The following is a 16,303-nucleotide window of genomic DNA, read 5'->3' as shown; positions in this document are numbered from 1 at the left end:
AGAGCAGTGGAAATCCCCCTTCGGTTGCTCTAAACGCAATAGCTTTGAATGGATCACTGCCCGTGGGCATTATTTTAAGGGACTGTGTGGTTGATCCGTTATAAAGTAGAGCAGGTCCTAGTCGGAACCGTTTTTAACATATCACTTATTGATTAGAGTGGAAAGACCGATGCCAGATCTATGTGCTATAGACCATGACTGATAGTCATCTGTACTACATGGATCCCTATGGGCAATGAGTAAAGTCACATTTCCATCCAACTTTGCATGTTCTGTTCCGTCATAGCAGTGTTTTCAACCTGGTGCCTACGACTAACGAATTAATGTTCAGTAACCAAAAAAAAAGTTATTTTTATAGGAAGAGAAATGTTGATGGTTTCTTTTATAGATCACAATTGACCCATTGTGTATAATGGAGTGTGGTGGCTTCCTATTATGGGGTAATATTCTGCTATCTGATTATGATGAACTGCAACATCTATCTCTCTCCATGTATAATGACGCATCACTATTAAATATTGATATAACTAGTAACAATCCGTCAAATGTGCACAGATACTTTACTCAAAGCATAGAATACTTGTTGGGAGAATCCAATAATCTGGGTAATTTTGATGTGGAGCTCATGGCAGGAACCCTAAAACCAATAGGAGTTTACTGTGGTGTAGATACAAATTTTTGGATAACTTAAGTTTTATCATTCTAGCAAAATGCTTTAACAGAATCCTGATGGATCCAAATGGGGTCCCTAAGGATCTGTTTATGCAAGTTTGGGGGATTTTTGGATTTATTTTAAGTGCAGTACCACCTTCTGACCTGTGATGGTCTTGATGGCACCAGGAGCCTCTTATAGATACATTTGTCAAGAGGTAAACAATTAAAGTGGTTGTGCGGGATCATGAAACCATGGCTGCGATCATCCCAGAACTGTGCCCCGCCTGTCCCATGGTTCTCTGTTCAGTTGCATTGATATAAATTCGGCTACTCAGACAGACATGGTGTGGTACTATTTTTGGAGAAACGCAGCCATGTTTTCTTAATTCTGGAAAGACCTTTCTTAAGAATTGTTCTAGTGCAGCACCTATGTGGACAGAGTAAAAGTTTTCTATATGGAAGAAATGTTCTAATGTTTATAATAAATGTTGGTGAATGTTGTTATTCATTGTCATCTGTGCAGCTGTGAGAGGGGGAAAGTCTCTTATTATAGGATAATCTGGTTGTATAGATGACTTTATGGGGACATTCACATGTTGCGGTTCAGTATCTGGAAATTCATTCCATTTGTTAGACAAGGTTGTTTTTACAACAAGGATAAGATTTTTTTGCAAGGTGAATGGGACAGAAATTTCTACTACATATGCACTTACTTTACTTATGTAATTGGGCTGGGTACTATTTTATTTCAAGAAATGTACCATTATGATGAACCAGGGATACTTTCTTATAGATCCAGGCACCATAACACTGGCAATCTAATTATATGTATATTATCCATGGCTTTCTTCCTTCTAAAATCAACTTTTAGAATTATGCTAATGTATCTGAGGGACTGTTGCAGCTTCACAGGCTGTTACACTGTCTCCCCTTCCCCTGCTCCTTCAGTACTTCCTCCTTCCCACTGCCTGATGTAATCTTACAGCAGCAGAGGAAGTTTGAGCATGCAATAGGAGGGGGAAGTGCTCCTTGTGCAGTGTAAGTTACTGCACAGAGGAGCTCTGGTGATGCCCCCAGAGTTGATTTTAGATGGAGGCTGTGGATAACAAATATAAGATTACCACAGTCACGGTGCCTGAATCTATGAGTAAGTGTCCCTGGTTTATTATGATGGATTTTGGTGTTAGATTTTCTGTAAGGGATCAAGAACAGATTTTGGCTATTATTTACTTTAGTTATTGGTCCCCATAAGTAAGTGTCTCTGGTTTCTCATACTTGATTTTGATGGTAGATTTCCTTTCAGATGTGGACAGAACTATAAAATTGTGTGGTGTAGCTCTGGTTTATTCTTAAGATATACATGATATCTGAGTATTTGAAGGAAATTTATCATATAATTTCCCTTACTAAATGGCCCCACCTCTACTTTGAGGTAAGCGGTTAGCATCCACATTGCAGCTATAACTTCTATATATTAAAGAAGAGCAGTCTTTCTGATATATAACCTATTGTTCTATTGGGCAGAAGTGCGTTGGGAGATAGGGGGTGATATCAGAGCCCCGTCGGAAACCCCACAGCACTTCTAACACGCTTGTTCCTCCTCCGAGAGAAGTGAGTGTGGTCTTGGCAAGTCCTGTGCAAGCGCACTCGGAAGAGTGGGTATTAGGCGGCAGCTCAGCAGTTTGGAGACGTCCAAGGGAAAGCTGTGCTTGGGTGAGCAGGCTTGAAAGAAGTGATGATGAGGGGGGGTGTATTAGCCAATGAAGCTATAGCTCAGAGGGGCTCTGGTAAAGCTCCACCTAAAGCACTTCTGCCTAATTTACATAAGTATGAAGTTAGAGGGGTATTCCCATTTCGGCAAATTAATCTTATTGTTTGTATACTGAAAAGTTGTACAATTTTCAAATATACTTCCTTACAGTTTTTTAGATCTCTGCTTGGTGTCATTCTATAGAAAGCCTCTATGATTTCTTCCAGTGGACAGAAATCTGACAGTGGTCACACAGATCATTAATATCAGAGTGATCACAGCTTTGGGTTATAACGAGCCTTGTACCTGTGTGACCGTGGTCAGAATTCTGTCCACTAGAAATAAACAATGAAGCTTTCTATGGACGGACAGAAAGCAGAGATCTAGAGAACTGTGAGCAATTGATACAGAAAGTATTTTGGAAAATTGTATAACTTTTCTTTATACAAACAATAACATTTTGTTGCTGAAATTGAACAACCCCTTTAAGTTTTTTAACAGAAGTAGCCTGCTATTCATCAATATAATGTGTGACTGCAATGTGGATGCTAAACTCTGCAAAGTGGTGTTGGAGCTTTGTAGAGGTGAAATCACATGATAGATTTCCTTTAAACCTGTGTTTTGATCACCCTGTCAGTAAGGATATGTTCATTTGTGGCAGATATGAAATTTGTGACTATATTTATTCATACATGTGAATGGAGATGTGTCAGTGTGTGTATGTTAGAGAAATTCTGTCACCAAGTTTGCGGCTTGTGAAGTTCCCATTTCAATCCAGCAAGGAGATGGGAGACAAAACTGAACAGTGAATATCTCCAGCTTTATGCATTGGGTGTTTTTTTTGTTTTAGTTTTTTTTGACTGGCAATTCCCTGTTGAGAGTTGCTTCATTGGAAGATAATGTAGGTTTGTATTACTGTATGTAGTGTATTATGATAGCATTCTCAGATATTCTTACACATGGTGAACCCTTCTTCTAAATTCTGGAATGTTATGTATCACAGGGGTCATTGAAGGCAGTTTTCCTATTATGTTACTTATTTTATTTAACATCACCTGGAAAGAATAACATGACTTCCAGTTTCTAAATTCTTGACCAGGGCATAGCTCACCTGTGATACTTTGCTGGTCTTGGTATACCTCTATCTTCAGTAGTGATCTTTAGAAGGTTGGCCTATCATAGTTGTTGGTGATTGGACCTGATTCTGCCTACTGTGCGAAATGTATTAATGCATACCTGTAAGGAGAGCCATCAGGTTTCTTTTTAACACCTTCCCACCGTATGAAATACTATAATGTTGGGGGGTGGGTGCTAAGGGCAGCGCTATTATATATATTATTCATCAAAAAGATGGTGAGATGCTGAAATGTTGAGCTGAGATTTCGGCCTTAAAGGGGTTGGACAATTTTTGGGGTTGTATTTTTGTAATGCTTGTGTTGGTGTGGGGGCAGGATATTAGGCAATTAACCAATATACTTATATTAAAAGTTCTGCCCCACTTTCTTGTTATGTGAGGTGAAGCCTCCTGTCTTTTATCTCATCAGCCAGACATTCCTGCCCATAAAATGGCTGCAGATGGATGGTCATGTGATCTCTTATCTGTAAATGAGCAATCGCCCTGCCAGGGCATTATGATACTATTCATGATTATAAGATCAAGGTGTTTGATGGGCAATTGTTCATTGACAGTTGGAAATCACATGACCCTTCATCTGTGGCCATTTTATGGTCAGGAATATCAGGCTGATGAGGTAAGACAGGAGGCTTCATACAGATCATGTCAATTACCTAATATCTTACCACCACACTTACACACACATGTTACAAAACACAGGTAAAGTCGTCAACCCTTTTAATCAAATCGCTACAGCCCTATTGCCATCTCTGTGATCAATATTTATCCTGTCATTTGCCATAGTTCAGGGCAATCACAGCATCTAAGGGGTTTATGATGGTTTATGATGGTGTCCAAGGCCATGTCCAACTATTGGATCCTGCTAATCCTGAAAATTATACAAAATAAACAATGAAAATGTCTATGTTCTTAAGATTCAAGTTCATGTCCTTAAGGGGAACCTGTCACTAGGGATCTCATTTTCACTAAAGACAGGTTACACAAGCCCATTACAGCTGCAGTGCAAATCTGCCTTTCTGCTTTCTCTCAGCATTTGCAATACAATATAATTGACTGTTATAACTTGGCTTGCACCCTGACAGAATCCCCTGTGTAGTCCCAGGGGTTGGGCTTTGATTTGGATGCATTTAAAAAAAACATGTGACTTGTCTGTGCTGCTGACTGCTCAGCTCTCAGCCCCAACCTTTGTGCTCCTGTACAGCTCCTTCCTCCTGCTACTTCACAGAGTTCAGTCTGGTGAGCTGACATCAGTGGGAGAGTGAGGAGCTGTACAGGAGCGCAAAGATCGGGCTGAGAGCTGAGTAGACAAGTCACATGTTGTTTTTTGAAATGCATCCAAACAAAAGCCCAACCCCTGGGACTACACAGAGGATTCTGTCAGGGTGCAAGGTAAGTTATAACACACAATTATATTGTAATGCAAATGCTTAGAGAAAACAGAAAGGCATAATTGCAATGTAGCTGTAATGGGCTTCTGCAACCCGTCTTTAGTGAAAATGAGGTCCCTTGCGACAGGTTCCCTTTAAAGGGTTAAAGACATCAGCGTAAATGCAGCTGTAACTTGTTTTCATGAGGAGGACAGTTCATACCTTGGAGTATGTTCACACAGGGCAGTTTTGGCGGCGAGACGTTCCCCACAAATTCACTACATTTGGCATTCTGTTCTTCTGAGCTTGAGTGTGAAATTGACCTTGGCGTTCACAATATGCGGTGGCTGAGGTAAAATATTTGATGAAATTCGCTGCAGAATAGTTAATGCTGTGAAATTGAAAATCCTCAGGAACCCTGTAGTTTGTGACTTTTTGTCTGCACTTTGTGAATTGGGTTTTCAATTCTCTATTCACTTACATAGTAGTATGCTACAGAGCAGAACATCGTCACGTCTCACACCTAGACCAGAACTGACATTGTACCCATGGCCTCATTTGACATTTGCAGCCGTATGAGAATCCACACCTTTCAGCCTGTCATATGAACAGTGATCATTGATCTTGGAGCTGCCAATTAAAGGAGAACAGATCTGTGCCCATTAGTAATATGGGGCATTTGGTGACACTCATCGGCCCTTTAGATTAATGAGAAATCTATTGGTGTTTTTTTGCTAATGGCATTTTTTAAGGTGCTGTACAGTTTATCCTTTGCAATCAATGTTATATATTGGCATATTATTGTGGACCCCAAATCGATGCTCATGACTCTACCTTTTTGGATTTGTTCATATGCTGGGGCAAATATCTGAAATCTAAAGTATTATGTAGTGCCATTTATGCTGGGATTGTTTTTATTCTGATATATTTGTTGCTCGTTATATTTATGAATTCATTCATCTAAAGTTTGATGTCAGGGGGCTGATCGGGTAAGTGGCTTTTGGTTGATCTTTTTAGCGGTTACTTTGAGAGAATGGTGAACTAAGTGCAACAACCCTGCCGATGCATAGGTTGGGTAGTTGTTAAAAATAGCACCCTCTCCGTGTAAGGAGCTGTCTAGGGAGACTGATCACCTCGATAGGAGGTCTCCAAAAGGGGAATACTTAGTAATTGCAGCCTGAACCACAACCAATTATATGCTGTGTTCTTAAAGTAAAGCAAGCTAGAAGCTGGTTAGACAGTGCTGCCACCTCACTAGGGGAGTAGAAAAACCCCTTGTGGGCAGGAGCACAGGGTCTTTAGTCTTTTTGGTCTTGCAGAGTTGGTATATTCTGGAAACAGAGTGAGAAGCAAGTCTAGTGTGCAGCTCCCGCAGAGCTGCCCTCTAGATACACTACCAGGAAGCAGCTGCGTGATACCTTGGAGCAGTCAGGAGACTAAGTCCCAGAGCAGAGGTCCACCACCCAGACTCTGCTCTATCTTTACCAACCCAGCCTGATGTAGTGTGCCCAAGACTGTGAGCAACCCTTCCGGTGAACCTACTATCTTCTACCAGCTTTCCAGTCTGCTGAACCTGCTGCTGACTTTAGGCCGTTGCCTGCTGTTGAAGCTCCATCAGACTCTCCCTCCACTATTCTTGCACACACCCCCTGCTGGAGACCTTCCAGGCTGTAGACCCATCCTCTGGACCCAATACCAAGCACAGTGACCATGGTGTGCCCAAGGCCGCATAAGGCATCCACTCTGGTATTTTGGGCCACAGGTTCCTCTAGCCACACGATGAAGGGCTAGGCCCTGGTGGGGGAGGCTGCATAAGTTTGTCATTCATTTCCAGTAGTTGTAACCTGCTGCTAGTTTTTTTTCTGATGTTGTCTGTCTAGCCAGATTAATTCCTGCAACGTTTTCCCTTCTAGATTTCTTCATTCTAGGGGCTGTGCCGACACTGCATGTTATCCGTACCACCTCCCGCAGAGCCTGCTCTGGTTGCTCGCCTTTCTTTAGGCACACAGTAGGGTACATGCATCCGTATTTTTTTTGAGCGGGGGTGCGATATTTGGGAGCATTCGCACATTTTCGCGAAAATGAGAGGTCGAATGCGGTCCCATGTACCTCAGTCGCATCCCTTGTCGCTCCATGAGACTTCGGGAGCAGACGGCCGTGCAAGACAGCTCTGCTCCATTCATCTCTATGGAGTTGACGAAGATCATGGAGCGATGAGGGGTCCTACTGAGGTACGTTGGACCCCATTGGATCCCTCGTTTTCGTGATCTGTGGGAGTCTCTTCACTGAGACCTCCACCGATCAGCAAGTTAGGCACAATCCTGTGGGAAATATCCCTGTATTCATGGGAAATTAATAAAATGTCCATAGCCTGGATCCTAAGCCTTCAAACCAGTGTACACTGAATACAACTCTGTGGGGGCGATTCTATCTTTATTTTTTTTTAGCTGAAAATAATTTATAAAATGTTGCACTTTCAGTGGCAAGGAATCTGTTGATCTTGAAATGTTCCAGTTTGTCATGAATAGCTCTATCTGTGCTGAGAGCAGTCCAAGCAAAGCAGACTTTATTACACCACAGCTCACGCTCCTGTCCATCTACAAACACATTATTAAGAATCAATCTGTTCTTTCCCCTTTTTTATTATTGGGAGCATAGTTCTTAGAATATCTACAAAGATCTATTCAATTGACCAATGATTTATTGATAAGGACATGTACATCATCCACTATTCATCAAGACTAGAGAACCGTAGTTTTAGTTCAGCTTCGCCGTTTGGGTTTGGCCATACAAACTGGATGTGTTGCTGGACTGGCGGATGAATGGCCAATCCGGCAAACTGATGCCCCTTGCTACTAGCCATGGCTATGATTGACCAGGGGGTGCAGCCGAACCAGAATTAAAACTTTTAGTCCGCTGAGCTCTAATAAAGACATTAAAACATGGTTTAGAGTCCAGATTTCCAATTAGTAACAGAAATGAAAGGGTTATTTATGGCCTATGTAAACAATGAATTAAAATAAATTTGTTTAATCTTTTTAATTGCACATTGGACACAGCAGTGGACTTGATTGTATGACTTTATTTGGCACATCAGAAGCATTCTAGGGGTTATCCCAAATTTGAGCGATGGAGTAATGTTCTGACAGCTGGAACATCCAGAAGGACTGGAGAAAGCCTCTTAAGTCTTTCATCTTCTGGTCTTGGAACCAACGGTCTAATAGGTCAGGGGAATGTTATCACTTTAAATTATTTCAGCAAAGTATAATCTTTGGAATCATACCTTGGGCATGACAGTGGACCAATAGCAACTATATTTGGCACATTGGAAGCATTATAAAGGTTGTCTCAAAGTTGTCTGTGGATAGGGAATAACAATCTGTTAGGTGTTAATCAGACTGTTGGGACCTACAGGAGGACAATCCCAGAGAAAGCCGAATGTTAGACTCAGAAGTTCTGGAAATAGAACTACATTACTAAGCTTAAAGGGGGTTTTCCATGAAAGAAAATTCTCCAATTTCAATCCCTTGGTGATAACACAATAATCATTTTAACCCCTTACTTTAAAATTTTACAGTTTTATTTCTGTTTTAGCTCCTATCACTCCCTAGGCTGCTCAGTGCAAAATGCCAGGGTGTGGACAGGGACTCTCTAAGCAGACGCATTATGATCAATCTAGTTCTGTGCGCACATGAGAACATGTTATACGTACGTATATATGTATGTTTAAGAATCCTGTCTTTGTGGGAATATCCCTTTAAGTGTAACCTCATCTGGTATAGGATATTATCAATACCAAAAAGACCTCACAACAACAGATGATGAAAAACCAAAATGTGCTACAGATACAATTCTGGGTACTTCAGAATCAGGAGGGTCATATAGTAATATGTAATTATTGGCACAAGTACGTTTATAAGATATGGATTAGTATAGACTTGTTCTGATAATTGCATATATTTGTATAGGATCCTTTTCATTAATGCGTTTTTGTTTGTTGTTTTATGTGTATTTATAAGCCAAAACCAGTACTGGGTCCAAGACAGAGGTAAAAATCTGTCCATTCTATTTTATCTCAGTAGATTCCATTGCTGGTTGATATAAATACTGTACTGGATATTACTACGTTGGCATAGCCCAATGCAGTTTTATATAAACGGGCAAACTAGAAAAAAGAGCAACAAAGTGAATATGGAAAGTTCATGCTGTTCAAGAAATGTAAGGGGGAGGGGGGCAGATAGATGTGTATACAGTAAGTGTATAAATAGCCATTAGAGGGAAAATAATGTTCAGTCTTCAGGCGACAAGTTTTCTATTTTTCACACATGGCAGATGTGTTGCTGAAATTTCTCTTCAATTTTTTTTTTTATCATTCTGTCAAGTAAACAAACATCCAATGTAGTGTGGCATCAAAGAATTGCAATTAAGCAGGTCCACTTGACTCGGATATATGGTAAGCACTTTAGAGGGTTTATACAGATTTTTGTGATTGGTATCCCCTATCCACAGTGGGGGTTAGACAGCTGAGACCCTCTGCAAACAGACCCCTGCAGTTCATGAGAACAGGATCCCATTCTCACTTATTGAAAGAAACGGCAAGTAGAGCGTGCGTCCCTGGCGCAAGACTATGGGGAAGATTTATCAGAAGTGTCTGAGAGCAGAAATGTTCTAGTTCCTCATGGCAGCTTTCCCCTAGCGTCCCCCATGACGGCCCCACATGGAGGATGACCCTTGACCCTGCAGGGACAGGAAGCGGAGAGGTTAAAACACCCCCCCTGCATCCACATACCAGTGGCTTCCTGTCCCTACACGGGCAGGGAGTGGAGAGTACTCCTCCGGTCTCCGCCATGTGGGACTGTATGGGGGAGTCTTTTTACATTAGGAGCGGGTACTTACCTTCATCCAAAGAGATCTGGGGATCGCGATCAGCGCCGGGCTTACTCTTTCTGGTCTCACGCAGTCTCTTGCCGGCTCTGCCTGCGGCTCCGGGAAGCCAAAGACACCCGGCACCGCCATCTTGGTGCTCCCGGCCGCGTGTCGGGAGCTCGATGACAACTTCCGGTGGACCGCGTCTCACCGGAAGTAATGTATCGGGCCTTTTGAAGGCTGGCACAGGGCGCCAAAGATTTAAAAAATGGCGCACGCTGATCTGAGGTCTACAGGATCTACTCCTGAAGCCAGCGCTGGTCGAGCTGCACGCTGCTCTGAGGTCTATAGGATTACATCAGCGGTGACTCGGTGGTGACACTCCTAAACCAGTGGGTGTAAGGTACTTTTCAGGTCTATGCCTTTAATGTCACGGTACAGTGTCTAAATGCCTTATTTTGTCATACAGGTGCGGCCTATTTCGGCAAAATTCTGTATAAGGTCAGGTCTTGTCTTATTGTAGTACATATTATGTTTGAAGTTATCTAAATGTATGATACTCTGTTTAGATTGAAGGCATGGAATCCCTGATTATGGATGTAACACTACCAGAACCCCCGTCTATAACTCCTGTGAGTGGTTTCGGGGGTATCTGGGGGGACGGGGGGGATTTCCCTCCTTTACCAAAAATTTTTTTTTTTTTCTGAAATTCCTGATCTCCATCTCTTTAGCAGGATCCTAAGGAGAAGGATAAGACTAAAGAGGTGGAGAAGAAAAGAGCATCCGCTAAAAGATGCAACATGTGTTACAATAGACTATCACCTAATTACAAAAAACCAATCTGCAAAGAATGTATTGAGGGTTAATGCGAGAAGAAAGAACGTCATTTATGGACGAAATGAAGGGATTCATAAAGAGTGAAATTCAGACATCAGTATCTTCATCCATTTCTGCATTGATTCCACAATTACAGCCACCTTGCAAAAGGCCTAGAGTGGTAGAATCCTTATCAGAATCAGATTCCGAGTCTGAACAGGCTTCCACATCAAATATGGAGCTATTTGAAATGGAACCACCTCCTTCCTCCTCAGCATGTAAAATGGAATCAAAATATATGTTTGTATCTGAAGATTTAGATAACCTCCTAAAAGCTGTACGAGATACGCTTAAAATCGAGGATATTGAAGAGACCAAATCAGTTCAGGATGAACTTTTTGGCATTCTAAAAACAAAAAGGAGGGTATTTCCAGTCAATGAGACATTAAAACAGTTAATCTTGGAAGAATGGAGAGAACCAGAGAACAGGTTTTCGGTATCCCGAGAATTTAAGAACCGGTTAATATTTGATGAGCAGGATTCTCGCCTATGGGATAACCCTCCGAAGGTAGACATACAGGTAACTAAAATCGCAAAGAAGACGGATCTCCCATTTGAAGATGCGATACAATTGAAGGATCCATTAGATAGAAAAGCAGACAGCTTATTGAAGAAAACCTGGGAGTCTAGCATGTTAAACCTTAAAACCAATATAGCGACAACATCAGTAGCTCGTACAATGTTCTTCTGGTTGTCGGAGTTGGAAAGCCATATTAGAAGTGGAACACCGAGAGATGTCCTCTTGGATACAATACCAACTTTAAAATCTGCGACAGCATTTATAGCCGATGCTTCAGCAGGAGTAAGGTTTAGCGCGAAGGAAGGCGCCCTCTCAAATTCAGCCAGGCGTACGCTATGGTTAAGACAATGGGGTGGGGACTTTCGTTCCAAATCCAAACTGTGTGGTATCCCATTCCAGGGAGAATATGTTTTTGGACCAGAGCTAGATAATATTCTAGAAAAGGCTGCAGACAAGAGGAAAGGGTTTCCGGAGACGAAAGCTCTTCCCAAGAAACAACCCTTTCGTGAACAAAGAGAAAGGAAATTTCCCTATAAAGGGAAAGGCAAACAAGGGAGATGGAGCTATTCCAAGGGAGGAAAAGGAAGAGGTTTTCTCCTCAGCTCCAGTAATGCAACTCAACCGTTCAGAAGACAATGACGCCAGAGTGGGGGGAAGACTTCTGGGATTCTACCAGCAGTGGACGGAAATAACATCAAATACTTGGGTCCTGAATCTGTTGAAGAATGGCTACAAATTAGAGTTAACAGCCCTTCCTCCCAAGAAATTTGTAGTAACAAATCTGCAAAATCGGTCTCTCTCTCTTCAATTATGGCAGGAAGTCATGAAACTACAAGAGATGGGCGTTGTAATACCAGTACCGAGAAATATAACATTGACCGGACATTACTGCCCTCTATTTCTGATAAAGAAACCAAATGGTTCCTTCCGTCTTATTTTCAATCTGAAGTCGCTAAACAGATTTATCCTCTACAGGAAATTCAAGTTGGAAAAGGTCAGTTCAGCCACCAATCTCATCCCTCGGCATGCACTCCTATGTACAATAGATCTGAAAGATGCCTATTACCATGTACCCATTTGTCTGCAGTCCCAAAAATACCTCAGGTTTGCGATTCCCTCTCCAACAGACGAGATATACAGATTCCAATACAGGGCTTTACCGTTCGGAGTCTCATCAGCCCCAAGAACCTTCTCAAAAATTATAATAGAAGTAATAGCCCATTTGAGAATGAAGAACATCAAGATCATTCCATATCTGGACGACCTACTAATAATTGGGACTACAGAAGAAGAGCTGATCTTACACAGGAATCTAACGATTTCAACCCTACAGCAACTGGGGTGGATCATCAATTGGGAAAAGTCCAAGCTCACCCCAAACAAAGTAGCTATCTTTCTAGGGACACAACTGAATTCAAGTCTCCAGATGTCCTTTCTACCAGAGGAAAAAAGGAGCCTCATGATTCAAAAAATGCTATTATTTCTGCAACGGCAGTCTTGCACAATAAGAGAGGCAATGAAAGTGTTGGGACATCTAACCGCCTGCATAGGAGCGGTCCAATGGTGTCAGAGTCATACGAGGACCTTTCAAAGTTGGATTCTGTCATCTTGGGACAAGAATCCCTTACACCTGGATCAAAGAATCCAACTACCTCCATCCATAAAGTCATCCCTAGCATGGTGGACAGAAGAAGATCATCTAAAAAAGGGAGTTCACTGGTTTCCTTGGCCAGTGAAGGTCATCCAGACGGATGCAAGTCTGTCAGGATGCGGAGCAAATCTGGAAGGGAGATACCTTCAAGGACAATGGTCTTTGACAACTCAGAAACGATCCTCAAACTACCGAGAATTGAAGGCGGTCTGGGAAGTACTGAAAGAGGCTTCCCAATATTTGGAGAACTCCCATATAAAGATCTACTCCGACAATGTGACGACGGTAGCGTATCTCCGCCATCAAGGGGGCACCAAGAGTCAGGATCTGTTGAGTTTATCGAGAAAAATTTTCACCTGGGCAGAAAACAACATCTTATCCCTAACAGCGATACATTTAAAAGGGAGTCTGAATGGGATAGCAGACTTCCTGAGTCGGAGGTTAATAGACCATCACGAATGGTCTCTAAACCAAGAAGTTTATGGCCAGATAACACTGAGATGGGGAGTTCCGGTGTTAGACCTCTTCGCTACCAAGGAGAATACCAAAACAGGTCGTTTCTTCTCGCTACAAAGGGACGTTTCGATCAGTCAGAAAGATGCGTTCAATCACAAGTGGGACGCACCCCTAATGTATGCTTTCCCTCCAATGCCATTGATACCCAAGATGATACAAAAAGTCATCGCGGACAGAGCAAGAATTGGTTTGCAACACTAAAAGAGTTAGCAATAGCAGAACCAATATTACTTCCATATCGGAAGGACCTTCTTCACCAGGGACCAATATACCATCCAGACCCGCAAAACCTGAAACTGTCGGCTTGGATCCTGAATGGGGACTGTTGAGGTCTAAAGGCTTGTCAGACAGTGTGATCTCTACACTTAAGGCAAGTCGTAAACCGATAACGTTTGCTATATATTCCAAAATATGGAGAAGATTTGTATCCTTCTGTGGGACCGTAACCCCTAATCAATTATCTCCCAATATTTCTCAGGTCCTGGATTTTCTGCAAGCAGTATTTGAGAAGGGGCTAAAAACCAATACTCTAAAGGTACAGATATCAGCTTTAGGGGCTTTTTTCGATATACCTCTCGCAGAACATAGGTGGATTAAGAGATTCATTAAGGCCACCTCCAGGTTGAGACCACAACTCAAACAAAGAGTTCCTACCTGGGATCTCTCCTTAGTCCTAAACTACCTAACGGGACCCCCGTTTGAACCTCTAGAATCAGCTAGCATAAAAGATCTGACTCTAAAAATTACATTTCTAGTAGCTATAACCTCAGCTAGACGTTTGGGAGAGATACAGGCCCTCTCCATTAGAGAACCTTATTTAAAAATATCCAATGATAGAGTAACATTAACGCTAGACAAAACTTTTATCCCCAAGGTTTCATCTGACTTTCATCGAAATCAGGAAATCATCTTGCCTTCTTTCTGCCAGGAACCAAAGAATCCAAAAGAGATGGCTTGGCACTCCTTGGATGTTAAGAGAGCACTGTTGCAATATCTCAAACAGACTGAATCTTGGCGTCAGGATCACAACATCCTTCTTCAATATGGGGGTAGAAATAAAGGCAAAAAAGCCTCTAAAGCATCAATTGCAAGATGGATTCAATCAGTCATCAAGTCAGCATACGCAACTCAAAAATTAAAAACTCCAGGGAAGGTTAAGGCTCACTCAACTCGGGCCATGGCAACCTCCTGGGCAGAAAAGAGAGGAGCATCAATAGAGGAGATCTGTAGGGCTGCTACCTGGTCCAGCCATATGACTTTTGCAAAACATTACAGACTAGACTTAGAGTACTAAAGAGTTAGCCTTCGGTAGGAAGGTTTTACAGGCTGTTGTCCCCCCCTAAGGAAATGATTATTTGTTATGTCTCCATGTGGGGCCGTCATGGGGGACGCTAGGGGAAAAGTTGAATTATTCTTACCGTTAATTCCTTTTCCATTAGTCCACCATGACGGCCCATGTATATTCCCACCCTATGTCATATTGTTGCTATTGAATGTTTATGACTATATTGTATGTGAATGTAACATATAATAAATGGGTTGTATCCACTGCCAAGGTTCGTTATTGGAAGCCACTGGTATGTGGATGCAGGGGGGGTGTTTTAACCTCTCCGCTTCCTGTCCCTGCAGGGTCAAGGGTCATCCTCCGTGTTGGGCCGTCATGGTGGACTAATGGAAAAGGAATTAACGGTAAGAATAATTCAACTTTTCATTTTCACCCATTTGTTTATAAAATTAAAGCGCAGCACTGATTGGTTTACATGGGCAACTAGAACAGTTTTACCTCAGACTTTACCCCATATGAGTACAGGCAGTCCCCGGGTTACATACAAGATAGGGTCTGTAGGTTTGTTCTTAAGTTGAAATTGTATGTAAGTCGGAACTGTATATTTTCTCATTGTAATCCCAGCCAGAACTTTTTTGGTCTCTGTGACAATTGGATTTTAAAAATGTTGGGTTTAACACTAAAGATTCATTAGACACCTGTGATAACTATTACAGCTGATTATTGTAGCCTAGGACTAAAGTATAATAAATTACCAATATCCAGTGGTCCGTTTGTAACTAGGGGTCGTATGTAAGTCGAGTGTTCTTAAGTAGGGGACCGCCTGTAGTGGCATAACTAGAGGGCCCATAAGCAGGCTACTGCATGGGGCCCCCGTTCCCACTTAAAAAATATACATATTAGTATACTCACACATATAAATACACTCAGTGCCACATACAGTGCCATATGCAACATACTCACGTACAGTGTATACAGACACCATATATACATCACAGATACTGCATATATACATCATGTTATGTACATATTATGCTGGACATGTGCAGTACAATATAGATATAATGGTGCATATCCTCCATTCTTTATTGTGTCAGGTCGGATGACGGGGCCCCCTGACACTGCAGGCCCCATAGCGGCTGCTACCGCTGTAGTTAAGCCCCTGCATATGAGTCTTGATGATTTCAGTCAGCCACTGTCTATGAGAGTGCTGGAGAGTGCCACTCTCAACTCCTATAGACTGAATTGAGCAGCAGGACACATGATCGACATGCTACTTCATTCAATTAGTGAGAAGAGGACCCCCCATTGTTCTGAACTCCGTTCTTGTGATAGTGGGGACCCCATTTGGCCCCACCAATGAGATAATTTTTTTTCTCCCAATAGTTTGGAGAGAGAAAACATTTCATGTCAATTATTGGGAGGCATTTGGATGAAAATTTTTGTCAGATGCGCAGTTTCAGGGCACTTCTAAAGCTACAAACCCTTGACGAAAACATGTAAAAAAAAAAAAATTGTGTAAAACTTGTAGAGGCAAACACTTGCAAACACACCCTTAGTACTATTGTTAAATAGACCCAACTCATGGTATCTCATTTACAAAAAATATAAGAAAGTGCGATCTTCCTTTTGATGTTTCATAAGAAGTGAGGAGGCAATCAACGTAGGAGTTAACTCCTTCCA

At 41.9% G+C, this 16,303-nt stretch overlaps 1 protein-coding gene across 4 annotated transcripts in view; it reads left to right on the top strand.

The window, feature by feature from the left end:
- PCSK6 (proprotein convertase subtilisin/kexin type 6) overlaps positions 1-16,303 on the top strand; it is a 131,725-nt gene that overhangs the window by 698 nt on the left and 114,724 nt on the right. The gene's annotated exons all lie outside the window — the stretch shown is intronic.

This window comes from Engystomops pustulosus, chromosome 4 (genome assembly GCF_040894005.1).
Source record: "Engystomops pustulosus chromosome 4, aEngPut4.maternal, whole genome shotgun sequence".
NCBI lineage: Eukaryota > Metazoa > Chordata > Amphibia > Anura > Leptodactylidae > Engystomops > Engystomops pustulosus.
The sequence above is the reverse complement of the archived record's forward strand: the minus strand, read 5'-3'. Positions and strand labels throughout refer to the sequence as shown.